Raw genomic sequence first — 11,198 nt, forward strand, 5'->3', positions numbered from 1 at the left:
TAAAATTAGTACAAATGTCAGCCATTTCTGGCGCCATAATTTGTCCCACAGAGAGTGTTGACTTGTTACCTTTAATCTCACTCTTTTTTCCTAGAGTACTGAAACATTAAACCATTAAAATCAAAGAGATTCTGTCATTCAAATTCCTCTACTACAGAGATATGAGAATGCCATACTGAAGCACATTTAAAGTGAAACAGCTACTAAAATTCTTTACTTCCTTACCTCACTTCTACTTACTCCCTACAGCTTCTAAGTAGCACTGTAATATAAAAGGAAGTGAATTTTAACTGAACACAGTGACAAAAGGCCCTGCTAAATTAGGCTGGTTTTCAGGAAATATAAATTCACCTATGTGACTACTATTCTTGAGGTCAAACAACATCAACAAGCTTTTATACAAAGCAATAATCCTTTAATCCAGCCTTAGGTAGATATTAATCTATCCTTACACATGTATAGACTGTCAGAAACAAGCAAACCAACACAAAGCTTGCTGTACTAATCAAGAAACTAACCAATGGATATGATACCCGACAGAAAAACAACAAACTTGAAGAAGCACTCTACTTGCAGCTCCTCTGTGCAGCTGTGCTTCATCAGCACACAGGAATCAGGAGCAAGTGTCAACACCTGAATCTGCCTTTCCCTGCTGCCCAGGAGAACCATGATTGACTAGAACAGGAGAGAAGATTAAAGACAGATGGTTTTTAATTCCTTCCAGAATGCAATGAAGCTAATAACTCTGCATTGAAACAAGGTTGAGTAATACATATCATCAAAGCTACTATTTTCTTTTTATTAAGCTGGAGGAGTATAAGGGCTTCTTATATTGTTTGATAATGCTGAAGAATTTCCTAACAGAAAAATTTATGCCAAAATAGTGAGGGTCCAATTTCCATGATGTGGTGAGAGTTCTTCCCATGTTGTATTAGAACTTCTCTATAATGCAGTCTTTTCATTAGGAGAGTAACTGTATCCTCCAGCAAGCCACAAGCAGTATTTCACTGGGTTTTGCTTCAAAAGATGTGTAAGCACATACATAATTTTATCAGTTATCTAGTGTTGTTTGCTTTACTATATATATTTTAGTAGATTGCAGTCATACCTAGGAACTAGGCTGGACTGGAGTCTGGCTGAGTATGGTCATCCAACAATGAAACTTGAATGTTTCTAGCTCAAAACTATAAATCTTCAGCAACTTGATTGCCAGCTTTTCTAGGTAAAATAAAAATAATGTACTTTGCAATGCTGCTTTATTACATTATCCTTCCTGTTCAAACAGAGACCTGTCACCTTAGTAAAAAAAAAAAAAAAAAAAAAAAAAAAAAAAAAAAAAGCTTTTTGTAAGTGATTAGTACATATTAAAGACCAAAAAAGTCAACTTGGACTTCTCGTTAGATGACTTAAAAGAGGGCTACAGAACTGTGTTTCATCAGCTCTGCAGTAAAGCCCAGTAAATCTTATTTAAACCCTCAGGCTAAGTCTATATGAATCTACATGGTTCAAATTGGAGCTGAGACCAAGTCACAAAAGGAGCAGTCACTGTCCTTGTCCCAGTCATGTTAATTAGCTTCTCAGTTTTGGGTAGCTCCAGAGTTTCTGCACAGCTTTCCCTCCTTCAAAGTTAACATGAGACTTGTGACACAAGACAGTTAATACCTTGGTCAATACCAGATACAGTGGTTTTCTGCAGATCAGCTATGTATTTTTATGTGACACTTCAGTAGAATTTTTTTGGCACACATATTTATGGTTTTCTTACTTTGATTTTCTATTTGTTTCATTGGGTTTTTTTTTTCCTTGGAAATATTACCTGTCATCTGATGGTGATTTTCTAAATTTCATTACCTGGAAAAAAGAATATGCAGAGCGCAAAACTTTCCCTCTTCCATGGAAAGACCTTCAGCCTTGGTTTCATGCTCTTGGCATATTTCACATGGACTTAAAACATTTGAGCCCCTGAGCAACTTGCACACAAAATTTTGCACAATCAATAAGGAAACTGGGAGCTTTTTGAAGAGTCAAGGCAAAAAAGGAGCTGACCTAAACCCATCAATAACATCTAAATATTTTGAGGTATCTTTCTTAGGGTAGTGACCTTGTGCTGTTATGTGTCTGTTAGTAATGACTATAACATGTTGCTATTTTTCTCTTAATCTTTTACATATCCAAGATACAAACATTGATACTTTTCTTTATCTCTTCCCTTATCTGAGCAGAGTAATTGCAGATTAGTTTCTAATGAGTAACATTTGTTTGCCTTTATCTGCTGGAGAGTCAGGAGGTGATAAAGAACACATATGTAATCATATTTTTGTGGAGATAGGTCCAAACTTTAAGTAAAAAACAGTCAGAATGGTTCTTGCCACTAAAAATACCATGGCCTTGCTTTTTTTTTTTTTAATTATTTCTATTAAAGTTGTACCGAGGAATTAAGACCAGTCTATGAAAAGATTATATTCATATTTATATAGGCACCAATAAACACTTCCATCATTGCTTTTTAATTAGTTGGACTCTTTTACTTGATTGGACTTCAATCTTCAGCATGGATGGCAAGAACCAGCAGTATCTTCAGTGTCACTTTTTATTTAAGATCCCCAAGTGCATACCTTTTCAGTCCCTGATAATCTACTTGCATAAGGTTAAACACATATTTCAACGTGTTCCTGAGATCTTTTGATAAATCACATAATCAAATTTCCCCTCCTTCATTTGAGAAAGGACCTTGGTAGTACTTCTATGTTTTAGGTCTTTCTTTCTTGAAGTAGTGACCTTGTATTATTGTATATCTGTTAGCACTATAGAAATAACATTAGATTCCAAAAGGAAGAGTATGCTGACAGTTCTTGTATCAATAGCCTTTCTTAATTTCTCTGTTGTTTCAGGTTTTGCAATGGAGCTGACTATCACTTCTGATTTGGAAAGCTTTTTAGTAAGTAAATTGGTCTGTGTCTAGGTTTGGATATCTCTATATTTTCCTTTACTGCATGGAGTGAGTGTAAAATCACCTCTACTTCCTTCATTTTGCAAATGATGCTGTTACAGAATTAAAACAAAATACCACCACCACCACCAAAAAAACACCCAAAACCAAAAAAGTAATCCACCCAAAAAAACACACCTCCCCCCAAAAACCAAGCAAACAAAAAACCCCAAAACCCCAACAAAAAACAAACAAACAAACAACCCAAACAAAAACCAACCCAAATCTGCCCCTCAAAACAACAAAACCAAAATGTGACCAAATAACAAACAAAGAGATGAATTGTAATCTCACATAAATATTTACCAAATCCTTTTGGGAAACATGAGTTTTATTTAAAATTCAGTTAGAAAAAAGCAAATTTTCCTTGAGACCTGTAGAAAAACTCTCAAATATTATTATTTGAAATCTCTCAAATAATTATTACTCTCAAATTATTATTATTATTATTATTTATTATTACTCTCAATATATTATTACAAAATGTCAGAATTGCTGCTTCAGCTACTGCTGAGCACGTAAAAATCAATTTCTCTATGGTTATTTGCTCTTTAAATACTTTTTAATCTATTTCTTGTTTGTTGAAGCAGACATACCAGCAATAGCATACACCATAGAGTAATTTACCTTCATATTGGCAGACCTAGGAAAAGAGCTCTCTCAGTTGTAGAGGATGGGTATTCATCTCCTCCCCTTCTCTGAGCATTTGCCTAGGTATCATAGCTCTTTCCAAAACTATTCCGTTTTCTCTGTTAAACATTGCTGTGTTCTGCAAAATCGTGTGTCTGTGCTATTTTTACCCCTGTGAAGCACATTAAGTGCTGAAAGCAGCCCAGTGTGACAGTGTGAGGCAAGAGTGCCTCCAGAAGGGTGCTGAATGTGCATAAACATGTACTTTGTTTTTCTCATAGCACCTGCCCAAATCCTGTTGCTGACATGTCAAGTGGTGAAAAACATTTGACAACATAACTCTCCAGTACATCTCTCTTCTTAATTCTCAATTAGTCAAAAAAGTTGTTGACTGCTTCATAAATGTTTCTGGGCCCATACAACAGAAATGTTTTTCATGTTTCTTTAAAGCAACCAGCAAGCATATCTGCTCTTTATGTTCTTCTAGCCAATCTATAATTTAAAGGGCAATAAAATTCTTCAGCCTCTGTCATAGGTCAAAAGCAGCTTTCCTGGGGGCATTCAGACTCCTTCAGCTTTCTTTAGAGCCTCACTATAAATGTTTCCTGTCTTCTATCTGAGCAGCACATGCAATTCCTATTGAATTCATGAAATGGACAAGTTTTTAATGTAAAAATGGGTACTTTTGACCATTTTGCCTGCCCCCCTGACATAACAGAATTAGCATTTTATAAATAGTGCGTAGTAGCTTCATCTAGAAAAAGCTTAAGTTCTTCCTTATTTTTATCTTGCTGTGGTAGCTGCTTGAAAATGCAATGGGTTGCCTATTTTATTTACATGGCAAGTAATGTACAATGCAGCTTTCTGTACATAAGTCTTGCTGCAGCAGGAGTCTATCAGATACTTTGGAAACATGACTTGAAAGAAAGAACTGCAAAAATGTGATTGTTAGGCTGAAGAGGAGAAAAACAATGGTGGGCATGGAAACAGTATTTAGATACATAAAAGAGGAAGGGATTAATATATTCCCAATGTAGTCAGAAAACAAGGAAGGAAGTAGAGATTTTCATTTGTCATTAGAAGAATTCTTGGTAGGTCATAATTAAGGACTGAAACAGGTTGGAATGTGAAGATATATGGTGTATCTGTCTGGGGATGTTTAAGGCTAGACAAGCACCACTCAGGAATCACACAGGATTAGCTGACCCTGTTTATGGAGAGTGGTTGAGCCTGGTGAGCTTCTAAGGTCCATTGCTTCCATATTTGTGCCTTACTCTAACAGTTTTCAGTAAATTGGATAAACACCTTAAGTTATTCAGCTTAGTCAGATACTATGAAAAATAAAGGCAATTTTTGAATATTCTCCACATTCCCTAAAAGTTTCAGCTTTTTGCTATTTTATTTTCACATTCAGGGATTTTCTGTTTAGATTGGTTTCTTCCTGTACCATATGTTGTTCACATTATATGTGATCTGAAGTAGTTAATCCTTCAGGGAAGAAAGATGATTACAAAGATAATAATGGAAGATTCAGAGAAAACTTCTACTCAATGAATGCCAGCTATCAGACCAAAACTATTCCACAGAGCATTTTATTATTTTGTGTACTTTGAGTTAGATTACTGTAATCTCTGCTGATCCTCCTTGGAGGTGGGCTTTGCCTGTGCTTACAAAACCTTAGTTTTAGATTGACCTAACCACACGACTGAGAGATCATCTGAAGGCAGTTCTGAAGCAATACCTGTAGTAAGATTGCTTTTCATTCAGTGGAAGAGATTTGCCAAGGGAAATGACTGTTGTTCTAATACGCCAACCACAATAGAATGCTTTTCTTATTAGCAACATGTTAGAGAATATGTATCAATTTAGTTCTGGAATAAGGGTACAAAACAAGACCTGACTGATCTGCTGCTTAGCTAAGATAAAGCCTCACTTATTCAAATTAAAAACAGTAAAATCAAAGAACATAGTTAGTCATAGCCCAGGAGAATGGCTAGGAGCAGGAAGAAGCCTTTGTATTAGAAGTTATCAACATAGAATATGACTGTCTACTAGAGAGATGATAGGAGAGGGCATGGTATTTTTATTAATGACAGGGTGTTTTTCCCATTCTCTATCTGAAATACAATTTTCTCAGGCTATGAAGTTGTAAAATACTTAAATATTCAAGCCAATAGCAAAAGGCTAGAAGTCCTTATTTCTCAGTCATGCCTTAGAAAATTAGGGAAATAATAAATAAAAATGTAATGTAGTGCAAGGGATGTGAATTTAATCACACTAAGAGAATTAACTAAAAACTGTAGCAGTCAATCAATCACAATGCATTTAATAATGTTGTGAGAAAGAGTTTTTCATTATATATTAATTAAGAACACTTCTTGTTAAAATAAGAGTGAAAAATCACCCCCCAACCCCCCATGTTCAGTGTGTCTTGGGCATTTTTGAACTTTTGTAATGCCTGCAAAGGTCTTATAATGTTATGTACACCACTAATGAAGCACATTTGTTATATTATTTAGAACTGTGAACTCAGTGGCTAAATATACGTTACAATTCTGCCAAGAATGGTGGCAACATTAATCATTATTCCTTCTACTTTACCTAGGGAAGGACAAAAAAATATTCTGAGGTCTCACAAAAACTATTTGGGCAAGTTCCCCTCCTTTTTTTTTTTCAGGAGAAAATTTCTTTTTATTATGAACATGGATGTTGCCTAGAAATTTTGCAGGGCTTTAAGTATCATAAAACTATTTTCACCCCCCAGTCTATATTTGCAAAGCATACAAATTTTTTATTTCCACGAGGCAATCTTTGTCTAGAAATTTTAATTCAAGTGTTTAGGTGGATATTTTTCTTTTCTCTGTTGTGAACAATAATTGCATTAATTCCAAAGGTGTTTTTTTTACTTGTAATTGGAATAGGTGAGTACTTTGCACCCTAAGTCAACGTTTTGGCATGTTGTGATATTCCTTGGGATATCTGAGGGAGAAAGGAATTTATCTGGGACCTAGGAGCCCGTAGGAATGCTCTCTTCCTAGACGGTGCTTTCCCTTTCAAAAGTAAAAGGCCAAAATCTCCTTTGGGAGTTTTTCTCAATTTCTTCTGTTGACATCCTTCTGAGATGATCTGAGAAAATAACTAAGCAAGTTGTAATGAAATGTCCCACTCTAATGTGTTTAGAGTAGGTTTTAGAACTGTAAATTACTGATTTAACTTAGGAATTTCCCACACCCGTTTTGTCTCCACCAGCTCATTTTCTCCCTTGCTCTGTTCACTTCTACCCTCATTAAATGCTGATGCCCCTACTTGGAGAGTCATGCTGTAAACTAGATCACTGAAAAAGCTCTGATTAACAACAACAAAGATAACTGCTAAAAAAGAACTTTAATTCAGTAATAAAACCCCCTCCTTTATGTATATTTTTAGTTATTCTGCTCTAAATTTGGAGAAAAAAGTACTATACCCAGGCAAATACATTTTTCTATAATGAGCAGATACGTCTCAAAAATGGGCAGCCTCGAGGGCTGGAACGGCAATGGCACTACTTTTCCAAGTTTCTGATTGGCCACATAAGGAACTATCTAGTATTTACATCATACAGTATTCAGATTCATACAGCAGAAAGATTTCTCTGTAAATCATGGATTATTTTTTAAGGCAGAAGCCAGGTAGAAGCATGATTCAACATTTGCTTTTGGATGACTTTTAAAGCTAGAAAAATTGATGTCAGGGAAAACAATAGGAACCAAACATGCTGAGTTATAGTCCTCTTCAGTCTTGTTCTCTGGCTAGCTTTACAGGGATAAAGATCCTGAGTACAGAGTATTGCAGCAGACAAGGGACAACAAAGATTTATGACTTTTCTTATTTGACTGTCCCACAGTTCTCAATAATGTTGCTGATTTATTTTAGGTCTTCTGTGGTACAGTGATGTTTCTTCATGATGGCTTGCCTAACTGCGGAGGTCGACTGCTTTCTTTGGGACTGCATGGCTCAGAAGGTCATGGGTGTTTTGTGCTTGGCTAAATCTTAAATTGCTAATGTCAGAGAGGATGAAGGGAATAACTGCAGCTGGTATGCCTTCCTTGTATATGTTTTCAGACAGGATCCCTCTATACATTCCATAAATGCTTTCAAAATCGGTTCCCATTAAACAAACCAGCATGTTCTAAGGGATTTCAGTAGCTGGTGAAAAGTAATTTTCTTCCAGTCAAGGCAGTTTTTAAAGGGTATGTGTTTCCTCTATTATAAACATGCTGTTATGCTTTGGAAGACAAAGCCCTAGTTTTCCTCTCCCTACTGCTCCCCTCCTTCTTAAGTATACTCCCTTACTCTGGAATGCAAGACTTTTTATCCACGTCTTCTTTCTTTCCCAAGTTTCCAGAGTTATGCCATATTGGTGGGAACAGTGAAATCAGGCAGCGTATCATAACTTTCACTTAACAGCCATAGCTCAAAGCAGACAAAGATACAGAGTGCAAAACTGCTTCTTGAAACCAGGGAGTGTTCAAAAATAAAGTCTGTCTTCCCTCTTGCTGCATTAAGCTCCTACTGCAAAATTTTTAAAAAAGTTATGAGATAATGAGTAGATTGATTAATAAATAACGAAGAGAATAAACACATTTCTTAATTTATGCTACGTAAAAAGTTACATTTTTGGTGCAAATAAAATTATAGTAATTTTTAAAATTAGAATTATTTTTTTGCATAAAAAATTAAAATGCTGCAGAATTGTTATTTCTAAAAGTACCCAAGTAAAAAAGAAATAAAAAGATAACAAAATTTAGGAACTGGGATGCCTATGAGTTACTGCAGCCATGGTTTTTGAAGAAACATCCAAGAAGATTGATTTTTTTTTTTTTTTCTCATGACCTGGTTTTTATTCTTCACAGACTTCTGATTTGGATGAGAACCATGACAATCCCTGAACACATGTCTAATTTGGACTGTAGTGCATGCCATAATACATCCCAGCAGGAAGATGCAAACACTGCCACAGACAGTAGTTGGATAGAGGATATGAAGTAACAGTTTATTTATGTTCCAGATCATGGTAACTTAAATACTCTTCACATTCGGTAGTACTAATGATACCTCTTACTAATATTAGTGTGGTGCACTGCCAACACCTGGAGGCCAATGCAACACTTGAGAGTTCAAGGACAAACTACACAGTACAGTGCATTTAGGGACCAAGCTTTATTGCCCATTAAATGGCTATTAAGCAGCATCAGAAAAGTGAAGACTTTTCATCTGTGTGTGTACTGCCGGAAGTTAAATTTCAGGTTTAAAAGGAAATTCTTTTTATTTCAGATAGAATGTACATATAATCCTTCTAACTGAAAATCTAGTGCTCATTCTGATTGGATATGCAGTGTGGGAAAGATGTTTATACCTATTTCAGATTTATGATCTCATAGTACATATTTTTGAAGACAAAATTTTAAAATTTTAATTTATGTCTTTGAGGCTGATGATTTTGAATTTAGCAGATTGTTTTTATTTTCTTTAGAATAAAAATTCACCTAAGCAAGGATCAGTTACAAAACCTCAGTTACAAAACATATATTGACAACTACAGCTAAAATTCATAGCTCTTCAGGCATATTTTAGGAACAGAAAAAGTCTCATTTTCTGTTCCATTTACTTTACAGATTGCCTCTCCAAATTGTTGAAATAATGAATAATGAAAATAATTAAATAATAGAACTTAACTGCTTTTTCTACCATGAAGTTTCAACTGGTGAAGGATTCTTTTCATCTTGTTCTAAAGCACTTTGCAATTAAGTTTAAGAGCCACTAAACCCTCTAAGGATAAAGGTAGCTATTCAAGTGCAAGGTCATTAGGAAAACCTGAAATTTCCCAGTTAGTTGTTGTGCCTCCTGTTGGGAAAGGTATCTTTAAAAATGTGTTTTAAGAGCCATGACATCTTAGAGGCAGCAGCCAAACCCCAAAATTTAGTGTGTTAGTATTGATTTAATGGGACAATGGAATCCCAACAACAGACAGAAAAGCAATATGGTAAGAGTAGAAAGAACATGATTTTCTAAAATTCAGAATTGATGATTCAATTACTCAAATTCATCAATTCCTCTGAGAACTCTGTAACAGGCCACGATTCCCTTCTTACCAAATTTAGTTTGGTACACAAGTGGCAATTACCTCCATTTTTAATCACAATTGCAGAAAATGTCTGATTTCATTGAGCAGTTGCTAGCAGATGGTAACACTTCATCCAGCTCTCAAGAGGCACTGAGGCTAGAAGAAAATTCATGAACAGTCCTTAGTAAGAAGACTGTCATAATTTTCACCCTGCCTGTTACTATTTTTAAGGGTTACCTTCATCTTCCTCTTAGTAACCATCTCCCAAACCCAACTAGTAAACACTTTGGGAGCTACTGTATTTTCTCCTTTCTGCAAACTAAAAGTTTTTACCTAACTCTACTCCAACAAACTCATCAATACAAGTGGCTAACATAAATATTCTCCTTTCTGGTAGATACACAATGGTGAGAGAAAAAAAATACTACAAACCATTTATTCCAAAGTACAATTACTTTTGGAAATTCAGTATCAGATCTTATTTTTACAAATTCTTGATTCTTTTCACTGAATCAGTGAACTCCTTGTCAGGATACATGCTGAAATGTACAAACATCTACAAACAGGTTTATACGAAAAAAGGTTCTGAAAAAGGTTTATAAAACTCATTAATTTAGCAGTTGAGCGAAAATATAGAATCCAAACCTTGACTTTCTGTATATAAAGATCCGAATTGCACACAAAGTGCCAAATTTTACTATTAGTCTTTGCCAGTAAATAGCACGTTATTAGAAGCTACACAAGCATCTCACAACTGGTCAGCTGAAAGCTGTATTATACTGTTAATATAAGAAGCCTAGAAATAGCAACAAGATCTGTTACATTTATAGTAAGATAGTAAGATATGAGTGTATTATTTGGACTAAACAGACACATAAAAGAACCTGTTGCTCAAGCGTAGTGATTCTCCTTGTGTAAGATGCACCTTAGATCTTCAGTGTTGACTTAACTGACTCCCTTGGGTTGTGTCACATTCAGATGTGTTTGATCTAATCATCCTTCGTTCACAGGGAATGAGAAAAATCATGATGGACAAGAGCCATTTGTTTTGGTTTCAGTTCTGATGACCAAAATTGGATCTAACTAGCAAAATGTTCTTTCTGATATGTTGCATGAAATCTGGACTGCCTTTTGCATGGCTGTAAGATCGAGGTTATTATAATTTGCTTGACAACACAGAAAGCAGACATAGTGTCTGTCTTGAAGATCTTCTTATAGATATCTCCAAGATACTGAAAAATAAAGCAGTCTTCCTCCTCCAAAGAAAATTTTTATTGAAAGTGACCACCTATGAAACCCTCAGGAGAAAGCAACGAAATAATAATAAACCTATATGAAAGGCAATCCATTAATATTCAGTGTTAAACCTATATGGAGGATAACCCTATTGCTGTTAATTTTTTGTATTTATAGAACTCAGAAAAAATCAAAACGTGAGAATTCATATGAAACAGCAAGGTTGAAGAAACTATTCCT

The 11,198-nt window shown here is 35.2% G+C and overlaps 1 long non-coding RNA gene across 2 annotated transcripts; it reads left to right on the top strand.

Annotated features, from left to right (window-relative positions):
• The first annotated feature begins 657 nt into the window (after positions 1 to 657).
• LOC138109048 (uncharacterized) lies at positions 658 to 8,223 on the top strand. Of its 2 annotated transcripts, none has more exons than XR_011150232.1 (3): positions 658 to 760; positions 2,892 to 2,938; positions 7,532 to 8,223. It is a non-coding gene; the product is annotated as an uncharacterized lncRNA (long non-coding RNA). The 2 variants fall into 2 exon arrangements; XR_011150231.1 differs by lacking the exon at positions 658 to 760 and adding an exon at positions 767 to 1,030.
• Positions 8,224 to 11,198: the final 2,975 nt, after the last annotated feature.

Source organism: Aphelocoma coerulescens, chromosome 4, assembly GCF_041296385.1.
Source record: "Aphelocoma coerulescens isolate FSJ_1873_10779 chromosome 4, UR_Acoe_1.0, whole genome shotgun sequence".
In the NCBI taxonomy this organism is placed as follows: Eukaryota; Metazoa; Chordata; class Aves; order Passeriformes; family Corvidae; genus Aphelocoma; species Aphelocoma coerulescens.